Raw genomic sequence first — 17,487 nt, 5'->3', positions numbered from 1 at the left:
TGGTCCCAGACAATCCTATAGGCAGATTAATCCCATTTTTCACTGACTGGTGAGGTGAACACACAGAATTGTGGAGTATGGGGGACCTTCACCTCCAGTCACAGTGCATGAAGTTCTTCTGTATGGTGAACATGTCATTGAATGGTGTGGCTTCCTGGATAAATTCATCATTAGCCCATTCTTTTTTGAAAAGGTTGGCGCTCAAGGCCCAAAAATGTGCAGTGTGACTGGTCAGCATTACTGTGATATGCTTCGCCAGTATGTCATATGTGTCCTATGGAAGAGAGATGCATTGAACTCTAAATTTTTCATCCAAGATGGGCCCCACAGCACGTTGCTGGTGAAGTTCACCTCCTTCTCCGGAACATATTTGGAAACGATCGAATCATCATCAACTGATTATTTCCAAATGCTTGGATGGCACAATCACCTGATCTCACTCCCTGTGATTTCTGGGTCTACCTGAAGGACAGGGTTTACCAGGAGAACATTCACACATGAGCTGATCTGAAGCGCAGCACATCAAGAGAGATAGCCAGCATACCCATGGACATACTTCATTCCATTATGCAGAATGCAATCCTGTGCTTTCAGGCTCTTATGGACTCTGATGGGCACCATACTGAACCCCCTTTGTAGCAGTAATGGTTCCAGTATGAAATAGTATGATGTACAGAAGTAACACATTAAAAGCATTTAAGTTGAATTGATTCTACATTATTTCTCTTCCCCATGTCCTTGACATTAATGCTACCAAGATTTGGTACTCGTACAGTAATTAGTTTCTGTGTTATAATGTGTTAACTAGGAAAAGTTTAGTTATTACCACCCAGTGTACTAAGTGCAGCAAAACAATAAATAAAAAGTAAAATCTGGTGCTTACATTTTACTAATTTAACCACTTGCTTCCTTTCCCAAAATTCATAGTTGTTAGAGTAACAAGCAGTTAAGTGATTTGTGTTAACATTAAAGATGTTAGCAGCTGAAGATGACAGCCCGTGTAAAAGTCTATCGTGTATCTCGTCAAAAAAGTGTCAATTTTGCTGGTAAAAAGTAAGTGTCTGCACAATATAAAGCTGAAATATGGAAACTAAATCGTGTTTCTAAATTACAACTCATGATCAGTGAACTGAAAGTGGATATTAGTAAACTTACATTAGAAAAACGTGAGCTACTGTTAAAGCAGGAAACAACAAAATAAAACTCGACTTATTCGCATAAGTTGACAAAAGATATGTGCATAAACAGTTCACAGAGTGTCGGAAATCAAGAAAAGTGTGGAAACAGCGTAAATTTAGTTCACAACAACAGCCGTGATATCTTATCTACGATAAATTACGAAAATTCCAAAAGTAAACAAACTGCTCTTGCATTGTCCAGAAGTAGTGTGTTTAGTAACTCCTGTAAAATAAATAACGACAGCTACAAGAAAGTTTTAAATACTGGAAAGATTTTGTTTTCTATCTTATAGTCATGGACGACACTGCCCTGGTATATTAAATCAGACACTTCCACCAAGATATTTTGCGACGTCCTTTATCAAACCAAACGCACAATTGAAATATTATGTTAATAACATTGAAGAAAAGGTAAAGGACATCAGTAAATTTGACTGTGTTATTGTTCTGGTTGGAACAAATGATGTAGAATCAGATCTCTACTCACAAAATCTACGAACACTAAAGTTATTCTGTGTACAGTACCCTATAGACAGGGCAGACTAGAACGACAAAATATACAAAATGAACACGTTCTTGATGGAATATGTTGCCCAGTACAGTCATGCTAATGTACTGGATGTAAATCTGTTTTTAAGGAGGACTAATTATACAAAGCATGGGCTAAATTTGGTGCTGAAAGCGAAGGAAAAACTATGCAGAAACCTTCATTATTTAGTCATGATTGAGACCACCACACCGTCACTCATCTGTGTTAACTACTTGCAACAGGCACATCAGTCACTCAACGAAACTGTATGCTTACAATATGGGAAAATAACAGAAGTCGAATTCAAAAAATTAACAATAAATATGTATGCTATGGAACGAACAAGCGACAAGGAAGCAGTACAGAAGACAGTATCACTACAGTATACGAAAATAACAGAAGAAGAAACCAAAAAGTTAACAGTAAATATGCCTTCAGTGGAACGAACAAATGGCAGGGAACCAGCACAGAAATCAATATCACCATGTAAAGAGACACGAGGAGGAAACTGTACCAGAATGCACAGAAGTTAAAAACAGATCACGTTGAAGCACGAGGCAAAAGTTAGCATAAAAAAAACACTGCAAAAGAAAACAACCAAGAAGAAATCCATGATCCCCAGGAGGTGAAAATCAGGTCAGAATCGAAAAGAACTCTTCAAAGAACTAACCAGGCAAGAAACATACCTCTCATAGAACTGAATAATTCTTTAACTCTCGTATATCATAATGTACAGGGCTTAACCAATAAGCTATATGGGCTAGAGGTTATTTGAATGGTTCATTGAAGGATATTTCTATCCTGTGTATGACTGAACTCTGGCTGCAAGAAATACAAAAATGAGCAGTTAGGATTTCAGTCTTCCAGTTGATCAGCAGCTTTTGCAGGGAAACATACAGAGAGGGAGGAACATGTATATATGTAAGAACAGGTATTAAATCAAAGGAAATTAGGTTTGAAAATGTCTGCTGCATTGAAAAAGATTTTGAATATTGTTCACATGAACTAACAGATAGTAAAATTGTAATTCCATGTATATATAGATCCCCATCTGGCAATTTTGAAATGTTCTCTGAAAATTTGGAAAATCTTCTAAATTATCTAAATAGTCAGTCAAAATACATAACTGTGCTTGGGGATTTCAATATTAATTTCAAAGACGACTGTAAAAAAGGCAAAAACTTGTTAATCTACTAAAAAAACACAATATGGACATTTGTGTAGGAGATACTACCAGACACAGCAGATAAAGTGAAAGTACTATAAACCTTACATTCATTGAAAAATCAAAATGTGGCTTTAAATCTGAGGTATTGGATACAGGTTTCTCTGATCATCAAGCAGTTAAATTCACTTTAGATAAATCTCATAAGAAAAGTGACAACAGGAGATATATTGAGAGAAGATTAATAATTGATGACAGCATTAGGATCTTTAATCTAATGTTAAAAAATGTAAACTGGTACATGGAAAGCAATAGTTCTGTAGATATGAAATTCAACAAGTTCCTGTCAAATTATAAATACTGCTAGGTATTTCATTCCCTCTGAACAGAATGAAAATAAACAAAAATCAAATTCATGGATAACAAGTGAAATCAAAGAGTCATCAGAAAGTCTGAGAATGATATATAAGTCTGCAAAGCAAAATACTATCTTGAAACTATATGTCAAGTGTTATAGGAAAAAGCACAGGGAAGCTATAGTTGCTGCCAAAAGGAAATATAATGATTCATATATCAGAACAACAAATGAAATCTATGTGGAAAGTTATTCATAATCATACAGCAGAACATGAAAATGCAGTTATAAAATCACCATAAAACACAGAAATGAAATTGTTGATGATCCACTTCTAATAGTTAATATGTTTAATGACCTTTATATTAATGTAGCCAAAAAGCTGATCACCACTAAATATAAACCAAAGACAAAGATAACAAGTCCAATAAATGAAAGGACAATATACCTATATCCTGTAACATCCAAAGAATTACAAACGCCTATCAGCAAATTTAAAAGTAAAATGACCTGCGGATTTGATGGTACCCTGACAAAATTATTAAATATAATATTGATAATGTTGTCTCTCAACTTGTGGACATAATCAATGACTCCTTTGAAACTGGTGTGTTTCCAAGTAAACTTAAGCAGTCAACAGTAACATCAGTTTATAAAAGTGGTGACAAGTTTGACATTAAAAATTTCAGACCACTATCATTATTATATGCATTTTCGAAAATAATTGAGAGAATAATGTATAACAGATTGCTAGACATCCTAAACAAAAATAAATTTTTTGTAAATGCACAGAATGGTTTCAGAATAAACAAATCCACACAAACAGCTCTCTTCAGTTTCTAAACTTATTTACAAAGCTATTGAGGACAAGTAACTGATCTGTGGGTTGTTTTTGGACTTTTCCAAAGCGTTTGATCTTATAAATCATAATCTACAGCTATTAAAACTGTATAATTATGGTGTCCATAGTATTTCCTACGAGTGAATCAAGTCATATTTAACTGATAGGAAACAAAGGGTACAAATTTCTCAAGATAGAAATGTGTACCATTCTGAATATAAAAAAGTTAATTATGGGGTGACCCAGGGCTTGGTAATGGGACTACTGTTATTCTTGATTTTTATTAATGACCTACCTCAACAGTTTTCAACAGATGATACCATATTATCTGTTGATGATACCAGCTTCATTATAAAAGGGAAGAATGATTATGAGATGCAGCCAAAAAATCGTCAAAACAGCAGAAGTGGCAGAAAAATGGTTTAGTTTTCAATGACAAGAAAACTGTATGGATGAACTTCAACCATATAGGGTATAAAAATAGGACCACTGTAATATTGACGCTATTGAATAGCCGAATTCAGCAAAAGAATCACATAAAATGTTTAGGATTATGAGTAGATGAGCATCTAAGATGGGGAAAACATGTAGAAATGCTTAACAAAAAATTAAACAAGTACTGTTACATATTAAGGGTGCTTAAAAATTGCTGCAATACAGAAACAGTTAAGTGCTTATCACACATACATGCATAGTCTACTGAAGTATGGAATTGTGTTATGGGGAAATACCTCTTTTGCAAAGCAGTCTTTTAAGCTCCAAAAGAGAGCTGTAACATTAATAAAGTGATGTTGCTTACAGAGCACCATGTAGAGGTGTCTTTAAGGAATTAAAAATGATGAATTTACCAGCTATATTTATATTTGAAAGCATATGCTTCATTAAAAAGCCATCAAGTTTCAGCTTTGAATAGTGAGACAACAATTATCAAGCAAGGAACAGGGACAACTATCACAGAAATGTGCACAGAAAATCAATATATCAGGAAAGTGCTGTTTACAAACCAAAATTTCTATACAGTGAATTGCCAGATGGCATAAAAAAATACCAAACAGTAATACATTCAAAAAAGAACTAAAAAGCCTAGTAATAAACAACAGCTTCTGCAGCATTAACGAAAACCTGGAATTTTGCTCAAATCTGTAGGTCTGCTTCATAACTCTCTAAACAAAAATTCATAATTATCAACCATTCCTAGATGAAACCAAACTTCTTTCATCCATTTATATATGTAATTATGCACCTAACTTTTGTGCTGTTATGTTACTATGCCTAGTTAACTAATGTACTGGTCTTTAACAGTTTTAGTAAAATCCACCTATGGGTTTTGCAAGCTTTTATTCTGTCTGCATCTATCCAAGCAGAATAATGTTTCGTACTGTTCTGTACTTGACAACTCCAATATCATGAACGTCATAATATAGGCACTAAATAACTAAATAAATAAATCAGTAACAAAGCAATCGTTTAGCAGTTTTTTACCTAAAGATGGGTGCAGAACTTTTCTCGTTCCACGCAGAGAGAAATTCACTTTGCTGCACGTGTTATTGTGTGAAATTTCGCTTCATATCTGATGAAGTAGCTACAACACGAAATTTTTCGTATCAATATTTTGGTCATTTTATATCACTATGTAGTCTCGTCGCTCAGGAAATAGAATGCAAAGAGCGAAAGTAAAATATCTTTTGCATAGAGGGAAGATTTTTGAGAGGTATAATTTGTCAGCAGCTTTAACGGCGCTACGGAAATTACGTATGTAAACACAGCACAATAATTTCGACTTTGATCTTCCACGGAAGGGATAGAATGTAGAAAGCAACAGCAACAGGGAACTACAAAATAAACACATACAGCGTCATATAGTGTACATAAATGGTAATAGTATTTTTTCTATGTAGCAGAACAATGTGCAACCTTGCCTCGTCTTAACATGGCAACTGTGGCATCATGCGTCACTGCTTTGCTTCGTGTGGTAGTCTCTCCAGTTTAGTACTGAGCTCACAGTGTACTCCTTACAAACACATGTGCTCGCTGTATTTGATACGTCAAAGAAATAAATACTGTGCTTGTTAGACATGCCTGTGGCAAAGTAATCTTTTCTCTCTGTTACCTCTGTTAGAGTGAAGTGAAGATCAAAGTAAACATAATTCACCTACACATACATGATGTAACATTAAAACGATTCAAATGTCGAAGATATTCATTTATACATTGGGTACACACCCACCCACCCACCCATCCACACACACAATCTCTGTATTTCATACATCAAATTCTGTACATCCTATGTACAGTCTTAGACATAAAAACTGCCCGCCGGCCGGCCGCCACAGAGACTAAGTCCGAGTCGTTCGCTTAAGGTGGCCAATAAAACCGACCGCCCCTGAGAATACTAAGACCGTCCATCTGCACGATCTGGCAACACTGCTAGATGCGGAAGTGTCAGGAGGAAGTGTTGTCTACTTCCGAGATGTAATTAAGTTGGGTGAGCCTGTGGTCCAGTGGTGCCGGCACGGTAGCTCAGCATGCTCGGTCAGAGGGTTAGCTACCCTCTGTAATAAAAACCTGAGTGAATGGATCAACAAAGAACGTGAACGGGTGTCATCGGACGCCTGCGCTGAACAAATTCACCGAACAATGTAGAACAAAATAAGATAAAAAAACTGGTAGTCGTCGCGACTTTTAAACTTATAGTTGCGTTCGCGTCCAACTGTAATTTTTTTTTTTTTTTTGTTACCACATTTCGGCCCTTGTCTAATGTTATGAGTCTGATTGAACATCAAAGACAATTCGCTTCACATTCTATCCACCAACAATAAGAAGTACATCCAGAAGCAATTCCACAGGACAACACGTGGCTGCGTCGCGATCAGAAAAGCTAACGCTGGAGCGTTTCCTCACGCTGCAGCGGCTACCGGGCACCGGCCAGACGCCACCCGCCGCTTTAAATCCGGCACCGCCCAGGTGAACGTGGCGCGACGCTGCCAGTGTATGTATCAACTGTCATTTTCGAATTCGAAGTTCTAGTTAGCACCTTGCAGTTAAGCACTGGATTTTGCATACTTGAAAATCATGATTTACAGTTAAACGTTGCAAAATTGAGTCGCATGTGGAAAAAGGTGTAACATCTGCAACACAAAATTTACTTTTGCTATAAGAGAGGGGTTAATGAAGAGGAGGCAGCTAGAAAGATTTGAGCTGTGTGTGTTGTGAGTGCTTTTGGGAAAAATACGCCAAAAAAAGATATTCTTGTTTCAACAAAGATCGTTCTGGCATGAATGATTTTCCACATTAAGGAAGTCTCGACTACTGATATATGTGATGGATTACCGTTTAACCACCATGCGACATTGCATTCAACAGGGAAAGTTCAGAAGTCTGGTGTAGGAGTACTGCATGCTCTTTCGAACAGAGTGACTATTATTTAACGTCATCACGTCGATGATTGAGCATTCCTGTGCAGTACTGTTACTGGTGATGAGTTATGATGCCCTTATCGTTAACTTCCTAAGAAGAAATGAAAGGCTGAGCCCACCAAAGGACGTAAACTTGAGCAAAGAGTATTGTGAACATAATATTTTACATCTGATAGCTCCAAAAGTGTGTTTTGCGCTACGAATTCTGCCCCAAGGTGTGTGCATCACTGCTGGAATTTGTTGCCAACAACTGAGACACCTTTCGGTCGCAGTGTAAGAAAATAGGCCGACGAAACTACATCATGTGTGGTAAGGCACTCTTGATTTGATAAACAAAACTGTCCAGGAGATTGATAGGAAAGTCATCTCTCAGGCACTTGTATTGATAGGGAAGTCCTCTCTCAATCAATTGTCCCTCTCATCATATACTCGTAAAATTTTACCTTTCCCACTCTTGATCGATCAACTGTCAAGGCAGTTCATTTCTAGACGAAAATACTCTTGAAACTATACTGGTTTAATGACATCGTCAGGATCAGTAGATTTCTACAGGCATAGAATTTGTAAACTACTTTAGCATTGTCAGATTGTTTTAGATATTGTGAAAGAAAATCCTGCTGCTGATTAATTTCTCTTTGATTATCACTGTTCCGTTCAGTAAACTAATGGAAAACGCAGTAAAAATATTCACTGTAATAATACAAATTAAATTCATCTTACTACAGAAACATCACGGCAGCAGTCTATCTTAATAAAGCATTAAGTATCTGTAAGACAACTAACCCTGTTTTAAGACGAATTAGTAGGATATTACCGTCCTTTGACTTCGAAAATTTCTGTATTTACTTCATATCCTGTATCATTCACAAGTATTATGAATATGTGGCAGTTCAAAGATAAAATTATGTATTCACAACAACAACAAATATGTCGGAAGGATACAAAAGTGACATTCTGAATTTTGCAGTACTGTAAGGTTTTCGTTCTGACACTAAGGGGTACTAAAATTAGCAAGACGAATTTTGCTCGAGCGTTGTCTTACGACTCCCTTATTGAGTTTGTATCTACCTGGGTGTAGCTCTGCTACTAAAGAATTATAAATCTGCGTTTCTGCGATTCTCGAAAGGCGAACGAAAGCAGCTTGCACCTGGTAGCCAAGCATGTTACCTGGGAACTGGTTTTTTCCTGAAGTGGGTAGACATAATTTTGAGGTTGAATTGTTGGCAAATGTCAGTCAGACATGTGCTGTTGGTGTAAGTGTTTTGGTGTGATGAATTTGTGCCAGTGATTTATCTATAGGTCTTTTCTGTCCCAAATAGAGAGTTGACGTCTCCCATTAGTATTTTCACGTCATCTTGATGAATTTGGCTCATGGTTTTTTCGAGTGTGTTCCAGAATTTTTCAACATTTTCGGTGTTTTTCATATTATTGATGTTGGTGGGGGAATGTGCATTGATGAATGTATATTTTTTAATAGGGCTCCGAATAAGCATACTCATAAGTCGATTGTTGTTGGGTGTGATTTCTTTGACAGAGTTGATGATAGATTTGTGTTCGAGAAATGCCATGCCGAAGATTGGTGCGCCTTTACCTATCTTTGGTTGTGTTTTGCTCTTGAAGCTGCGATACTTTCCGTAATGCAAGGTTTCACTGTCACTTAGTCTTGGTTCTTGAAGAACAAGGATGAGAATTTTTTGTCAGTCGATTTCTTATGTGAGATTATTTAGTTTTCGTTATGGAAAATGTATCGATGTTTGGTTTTCAAATGCATGTTTTCTGTTTGTAGGGAAATTTACCAGAGATCTCCGATATTCTCTGCTGTGCTAGCCTGGACTCCCCAGAATCCGAAAATCTAGCTGCCACCTGTCGACGGGCAGGTTGTGTACCACCTGTGGTAAAGTCGACTTGCTTGCACAGGTCATATTTCCTTGTGTTTCATTGGTTTGGCCTCTGTGATACCAGGACCGGACAGGACCAGAAGCCAGCCGAAGTGGCCGTGCGGTTAAAGGCGCTGCAGTCTGGAACCGCAAGACCGCTACGGTCGCAGGTTCGAATCCTACCTCGGGCATGGATGTTTGCGATGTCCTTAGGTTAGTTAGGTTTAACTAGTTCTAAGTTCTAGGGGACTAATGACCTCAGCAGTTGAGTCCCATAGTGCTCAGAGTCATTTGAACCATTTGAACAGGACCAGAGGGTGTTGAATCCTTTGGAAGCAAATATTTTCAGCCGAGCTCTTTGAGCTAACAGACGGTGACCAGGGTACCAGTGATTTTCACTCAGACTTGTCTGGATTTTGGGTTCAACAGGTTGAGTAGCGGTTCAGGATTGTGTTAGTATTTGGCTTACCCCAAGTATTTGATTTCATCAATAGCACCCATATGTGGGAGGCTTTCCCTATTCGCCACATTGGATTATTATTATTATCATTTCTCTTTCCTGTCTCAGACGTTACGCCTGGTTAAAAATGGAAAGTGACGTGGACCTTGATCAAGCGTGACTTCCTTTTAACTGTACGGTATATGTAATTGAACATGTATAAATAATTACAGATTTCTGTAGTTATATATATACGTTTGGATGTAGCTGTATTGCTTTGATGTACTGGTGGATATTGTGTGGTATGACTCCTGTAGTTGATAGTATAATTGGTATAATGTCAACTTTATCCTGATGCCACATGTCCTTGACTTCCTCAGCCAGTTGGATGTATTTTTCAATTTTTTCTCCTATTTTCTTCGTTATATTTGTTGTATTGGGTATGGATATTTCGATTAGTTGTGTTAATTTCTTCTTTTTATTGGTGAGCATAATGTCAGGTTTGTTATGTGGTGTTGTTTTATCTGTTATAATGGTTCTGTTCCAGTATAATTTGTATTCATCATTCTCCAGTATATTTTGTGGTGCATACTTGTATGTGGGAACATGTTGTTTTATTAGTTTATGTTGTATGGCAAGTTGTTGATGTATTATTTTTGCTCCATTGTCATGTCTTCTGGGGTATTCTGTGTTTGCTAGTATTGTACATCCGCTTGTGATATGATCTACTGTTTCTATTTGTTGTTTGCAAAGTCTGCATTTATCTGTTGTGGTATTGGGATCTTTAATAATACGCTTGCTGTAATATCTGGTGTTTATTGTTTGATCCTGTATTGCAATCATGAATCCTTCTGTCTCAATGTATATATTGCCTTTTCTTAGTCATGTGTTGGATGTGTCTTGATCGATGTGTGCCTGTGTTAGATAATACAGGTGCTTGCCATGTAGTGTTTTCTTTTTCCAATTTACTTTCTTCGTATCTGTTGATGTTATTTGATCTAAAGGGTTGTAGAAGTGGTTATGAAATTGCAATGGTGTAGCCGATGTATTTATATGAGTGATTTCTTTGTGTATTTTGCTAGTTTCTGCTCGTTCTATAAAGAATTTTCTTAAATTGTCTACCGTCCATAATGTAGGTTTTTCATGTCGATAAATCCCCTTCCTCCTTCCTTTCTGCTTAATTTGAATCTTTCTGTTGCTGAATGTATGTGATGTATTCTATATTTGTGGCATTGTGATCGTGTAAGTGTATTGAGTGCTTCTAGGTCTGTGTTACTCCATTTCACTACTCCAAATGAGTAAGTCAATATTGGTATAGCATAAGTATTTATACCTTTTGTCTTGTTTCTTGCTGTCAATTCTGTTTTCAGTATTTCTGTTAGTCTTTGTCTGTATTTTTCTTTTAGTTCTTCTTTAATATTTGTATTATCTATTCCTATTTTTTGTCTGTATCCTAGATATTTATAGGCATCTGTTTTTTCCATCGATTATTATTATTATTATTATTATTATTATTGTATTATTATTATGTCATCAACAAACCGATATGGTGAATTTTCCCTCCACTGAAATAGATGTGTATTGTTCGATTCAATATTTCCATCACATAAATATTGGTTATAATTACGTTACATAGCTGCTAGCAGATATAGTCCTCACTTTTTCTTAGACAGTTGCTACCTGTTACTCCATCAAAGGTATTTATTGCGGAGCATTGTTGCAATACAAACGTGCAAATTATCCGATTTCTGTAATTTCATTTAGATACCAGATAGTCTAATCGGATTCACCCAGTCAGTCTTAATGTGGGTAATTGACTTCGGCTCTCATCATATGAATATTTATCACGTATCTATGACAGGGCCTTTTCTATGGAAAACACACTCCTGGAAATGGAAAAAAGAACACATTGACACCGGTGTGTCAGACCCACCATACTTGCTCCGGACACTGCGAGAGGGCTGTACAAGCAATGATCACACGCACGGCACAGCGGACACACCAGGAACCGCGGTGTTGGCCGTCGAATGGCGCTAGCTGCGCAGCATTTGTGCACCGCCGCCGTCAGTGTCAGCCAGTTTGCCGTGGCATACGGAGCTCCATCGCAGTCTTTAACACTGGTAGCATGCCGCGACAGCGTGGATGTGAACCGTATGTGCAGTTGACTGACTTTGAGCGAGGGCGTGTAGTGGGCATGCGGGAGGCCGGGTGGAAGAACCGCCGAATTACTCAACACGTGGGGCGTGAGGTCTTCACAGTACATCGATGTTGTCGCAGTGGTCGGCGGAAGGTGCACGTGCCCGTCGACCTGGGACCAGACCGCAGCGACGCACGGATGCACGCCAAGACCGTAGGATCCTACGCAGTGCCGTAGAGGACCGCACCGCCACTTCCCAGCAAATTAGGGACACTGTTGCTCCTGGGGTATCGGCGAGGACCATTCGCAACCGTCTCCATGAAGCTGGGCTACGGTCCCGCACACCGTTAGGCCGTCTTCCGCTCACGCCCCAACATCGTGCAGCCCGCCTCCAGTGGTGTCGCCACAGGCGTGAATGGAGGGACGAATGGAGACGTGTCGTCTTCAGCGATGAGAGTCGCTTCTGCCTTGGTGCCAATGATGGTCGTATGTGTGTTTGGCGCCGTGCAGGTGAGTGCCACAATCAGGACTGCATACGACCGAGGCACACAGGGCCAACACCCGGCATCATGGTGTGGGGAGCGATCTCCTACACTGGCCATACACCACTGGTGATCGTCGAGGGGACACTGAATAGTGCACGGTACATCCAAACCGTCATCGAACCCATCGTTCTACCATTCCTAGACCGGCAAGGGAACTTGCTGTTCCAACAGGACAATGCACGTCCGCATGTATCCCGTGCCACCCAACGTGCTCTAGAAGGTGTAAGTCAACTACCCTGGCCAGCAAGATCTCCGGATCTGTCCCCCATTGAGCATGTTTGGGACTGGATGAAGCGTCGTCTCACGCGGTCTGCACGTCCAGCACGAACGCTGGTCCAACTGAGGCGCCAGGTGGAAATGGCATGGCAAGCCGTTCCACAGGACTACATCCAGCATCTCTACGATCGTCTCCATGGGAGAATAGCAGCCTGCATTGCTGCGAAAGGTGGATATACACTGTACTAGTGCCGACATTGTGCATGCTCTGTTGCCTGTGTCTATGTGCCTGTGGTTCTGTCAGTGTGATCATGTGATGTATCTGACCCCAGGAATGTGTCAATAAAGTTTCCCCTTCCTGGGACAATGAATTCACGGTGTTCTTATTTCAATTTCCAGGAGTGTACTAATACAATGTGCTTATTACAAATATGTTATTTAAATATAAATATATGAAGTAACGAGATAACAGTTTATTTACAGGAGCAGAACCCCATCCATCAGAGCAGAGCAGTGCAAGATTGGTTTCAGGGCCATGAGAGGATAAAGCTGATGCCATTTCTTCGACAATCACCGAACATCAACCAGATAGAGAATATGTGGGGAGAGGTAACAAGGTCATTGCCATGTGGACCTACAAATGCAAGCGACATTTGGACGAATATAGAAAACTTATAGTGGGAAGTAAACCATCACGCTACACTATCTACGACTTAATGAAATCAGTGCCCCTATGCCTTCGAGAAATCTTACGTAATGATGATGGGTGGGTTGGTTACTAAAAGTATAATCGTCCACAAAACCCATGTGGACAATTATCTGATAATCGATCAAGCTTTGTGTTGTCGCAGCTCTTTGGCATACAAGTTCATTTACTTTCAGTCTCCTCCTTACAATTCTTGCATTGCAAGGTAATTGAAAAATCTCATCCACTCGACGCCAACTGAGGAATTGATTGATGCATGTGTTGTTCAATCGTCACCCCCACTGGAATCAATCACTGTTTATGTGTGTGTGTGTGTGTGTGTGTGTGTGTGTGTGTTTTCGTGTTCACGCACAATCTGAATCAACACTATTAACATTAGAGAGACAACCAACAATAAAGATTGCGTCAAATATGAGTTACAAACAGAATTTTTACACAATCCACGTCGTGCATATTACGTTAACTGTGTAAGATGTATTAACTCCATAGTATCGTTAGCAGAGCCATTGCGCTCTTGATGTCGAGGCTCGCGACCAAGTGCAGCGATTAGCAGTGCCCAATGCCGCCGCGATTTGTTTATATTGGCTGAGCGTGGACACTGCAGCAGACGCTTCGCCATAAACACAAAGAAATCACCTTGGCTCTGACTGCAGTGTGCGGACACCACTGCCTGCATGTTCTTGTAGGAACAAACGTGAGACGCTGCTCACAAGTGCCATGGAGAAATTGGAACGAATACCGTGTCATTAGTCATCAGAATATTAACCGGTGATGAAATGTCTGATCTGTTTGAATCCCAAGAAAATAGGAACCTTCTCACAAAGGAATGTGAGGTGATATCAAAATTTATCCAACATACAAAAATTAACTGCAGAGCTTTCATGCACGCATTAGTAGCACACAAGGAAATGTTATATCTTGGGAGCGTATATTTCATTTCTTCTTCTCATATAAACGCCCATGTTTTGATATGAAGTGAGAAAATAAACACGAAAAACTAAAGTTCCTGAGAAGCATATAAGTCATTTGCTGTTCTCATATCATTGCTTTTGTTTTAGTATGAAGTAAAAAAAATAAACAGTCTAGGGTTCTGAAGCTAATATGACACCAGATTCTTATCGTAGGCGCTATCGAAAACACAAAAAGCTGGGAGCTGTCCATTCTTTTGTCCAACAATCTGTTTCCTTTCATGCATTACTACCACTCGAAGATTCGTATTTAAGGACTTGCGGGCATCAATTTCTTCAGAAGAATAAGCGTTATGTTATTGTGCTAATTACGGTATGGAAAAATGCAACAAAGACGAGTTCCCCTAAAGCAGTGAGGATATTTGCACATGTCAGTATTCAGCAGTGACTGCCAGCTGCCACAACACTTCACAGAATCCATGCGGCAGGCAACACAACTGAGAGTGCACTTCAGATTTCATTCAGTAAGACGTCAGGAGATGGACAGAAACGTCAAATTAACGTCGCTTTCCGAGTCGTCCAGAAAGTAGGTGAGCGTTCTAGCAATTACACTTTGATAATTCCCACATGAGTATTCCGACAGCCAAAAGAACCTGTTAATGTGAAACCATCGGGAACTGCATTAATACGAGGGTTGTTTTTTAAGTAAGGGCCATCTTTTTTTTAAAAAAAAGATAAATACTTTTGTAAAAAAACTTTTATTTTCTGATTCTACACACTTTTACCTATTTTTCTACATAGTTGCCTTGTTTATTTAAGCACTTGTCATACTGTACAACTAAGTTTTTAATTCCCTCTTCAAAGTATTCGGCCGCCTGCTCCGACAGCCAAGAGTTCACGGCCGCTTTCACTTCATCATCGTCATTGAAGTGCTGCCCACCAAGATGGTGTTTCAGGTACCAGAAAAGGTGAAAATCGCTAGGAGCAAGGTCGGGGCTGTATGGTGCATGGTCCAAAACTTCCCAGCCAAAAGAATCAATCAAATCCCGAGTCTTTTGCGAGGTGTGAGGCCTTGCGTTATCGTGCAGGAGCAAAACTCCTTTTGTCAGCATGCCGCGCCTTTTGTTTTGAATTGCTCTGTGGAGCTTCTTTAGAGTTGCACAGTAGGCATCTGAGTTGATTGTCGTTCCTCGTGGCATAAAGTCCACTAGCAAAACACCGCTCTTGTCCCAGAACACAGTTGCCATAATCTTGCGCTTTGACAGCGTCTGTTTGGCTTTGACCTTGACGGGTGAGGTTGTGTGTCGCCATTCCATTGATTGTCGCTTGCTTTCGGGAGTGATATGGGATACCCATGTTTCATCTCCAGTAACAATTTGACTCAACATGTCATCCCCTTCTTCCTCGTAACGAGTCAAAAAGTCCAATGAAGTGGCAAATCTCTTCTCTTTGTGGTTCCTCTGTGAGGAGTCTGGGTACCCACCGAGAACACAGTTTCTTAAAGTTTAGGTTTTCAGACACAATTTTGTACAAAACCGATCTTGAAACTTGTGGAAATTCCAAAGAAAGAGTGGAAATTGTGAATCTCCTGTCCTCACAAATCTTTGTTTCAACTGCAGCCACCAAATCATCAGTGATCACAGAGGGCCGGCCTGAGCGTTCTTCGTCATGGACGTTTTGACGGCCATTTTTAAACTCTCTAACCCATTGACGCACTTTACCTTCACTCATTGCATTCAAGCCATAAACTTCTGTTAACTGACGATGAATTTCTGCAGCTGATAGGCTTCTCGCGGTCAAAAAACGTATCACTGACCGTGTCTCACGCGCGGCGGGCGATTCAATAATCGTAAACATTATAAAGTAGCACAGCGATGCGTACACGTCAGCTACAGAGCTGCAACTTGCATTTAGTGTGAACGGGAAGGATGCCGGCAAGTGGCGCGGTGGCTTGTTGCGGAGTCCGCGCGAACTACGGGACTATACGCGCGAACGGCCCTTACTTAAAAAACAACCCTCGTATCAAACAATAAGAACCTGAGACAATACGTGGACTCATCTCTACGCTGGTTAACCTATTACTGTTATTTAGGATTCTCTCCGTCCTAGGCGTAATGCAAATGGAACTTCACATTCATGAGGGGCTTTCCGCTATTATTGACAAACATCAGCAACTTGTAATCACTGCGAGATACAACTGTGTGATGATAATGGTACAAGTTTTCAGTGGGTGTGGTGGTGTTGTGCTGTCAAGCTGCTTACAGTAACGTTGATGGTGGCGTACATAATTTAGAGCTGACTACCTACTTAAATAAAGATAGTGTGGTGGCGTTATCGCTTCTCTTTGTTTGGCATCAGCTTGAGTAATCCGATCCAACGAACATAGTACTCCATTCGCGAGCTGCTAATGGTACAGTTTGACTACAGAGATCATCTTGCGGGTTTTACATTAATTCTGCAGTGAATTGCTTAACAAATATTACCCTCAGCTTTGCAGTTAGAATGATTCATTACATGAGTACTCTATGTAGCACTTGGTTAAGTGATCAGTTCGCTGCAATCCTGCTTCTACTGTTCGCAAATACTTCTATACTGACCTTTCGTTATTTGACTAAATATGCGCTACAATATGATTCGCATGTATATTACATGGGTTAGCGCCGGCACAAAGCAATGACTAAGGATTGGATGCTGTTGAATCCCCGTTACATTGATGGCAAGACAAATGTTCGCAAATCACCTCTATTGCCTCAAAAAATAATTGCATCTTAAATATCGAAGGACCGACGTCGACAGTGTCACAGCGTGTTGAAATACAGCAACGACAGCAGATGAAAATTTGTGATCGACTGGGCTTCGAACCTGGACTTCCTGCTTACTAGGCAGACGTGCTGACCAGTGCACTATTTTTTCCTTTTTTTAAGTTTGAGAAGATTTTCAGCACCAGGTAGGCGGAGGCAAAGAGGGCAGGGGTCGAAGATCCAAGGCCTGGCCACAATGCATCGCCCATACCTGTCACTGAGTAGCTGCGTTATTCCCATGTATTCCATGCTTGGTGACATATATGCCTTAAATTGTAGAACAAAATTGAAGTAGTAATTAAGGTAAAACAAATTACAGATTGCCACTTCCAATGGCGTGCGTTCCTTGTAGAACATATCTCATAACAGGCAGT

The sequence above is a fragment of the Schistocerca serialis genome, chromosome 4 (assembly GCF_023864345.2).
Source record: "Schistocerca serialis cubense isolate TAMUIC-IGC-003099 chromosome 4, iqSchSeri2.2, whole genome shotgun sequence".
NCBI classification, from domain to species: Eukaryota; Metazoa; Arthropoda; class Insecta; order Orthoptera; family Acrididae; genus Schistocerca; species Schistocerca serialis.
Note: the sequence above shows the minus strand (reverse complement) of the source record.